This window comes from Lipotes vexillifer, unplaced genomic scaffold (genome assembly GCF_000442215.2).
Source record: "Lipotes vexillifer unplaced genomic scaffold, Lipotes_vexillifer_v1.1 scaffold71, whole genome shotgun sequence".
NCBI classification, from domain to species: domain Eukaryota; kingdom Metazoa; phylum Chordata; class Mammalia; order Artiodactyla; family Lipotidae; genus Lipotes; species Lipotes vexillifer.
Window position 1 is genome coordinate 2,233,633 of NW_006793703.1, and position 510 is coordinate 2,234,142.

The following is a 510-nucleotide window of genomic DNA, read 5'->3' on the forward strand; positions in this document are numbered from 1 at the left end:
GCCTCTCACTGTTGTGGCCTCTCCCGTTGCGGAGCACAGGCTCCAGACACGCAGGCTCAGCGGCCATGGCTCATGGGCCCAGCTGCTCCACGGCATGTGGGATCTTCCTGGACCGGGGCACAAACCCGTGTCCCCTGCATCGGCAGACGGACTCTCAACCACTGCGCCACCAGGGAAGCCCTACATTACACTTTTTATGATAATGCTCTTTAAAGTCAAACCATCTCTTTACTATTTTTTCTTTTCTGCATGTAAATGACAAAATAATTACTTGCATTTGTTCCTTAAAATATTTGTGGAACTTTTCAAATAAATCATCTGCCTGTATTTCTCATATAGTTAATAGGATGGCTGCAGTTAGAGAAAAAGAATTTACCCAATCACCGCTCTATTTCTTGCCCGATAGTATTTATGTGCACATGACTACCTCATCTGAAAGTCCGTTTTCCTGTTTCCAGCCAAAAATTATTTCAGCCTGATATATAGAAGAGACTGCTGAGAGGGGAAAGA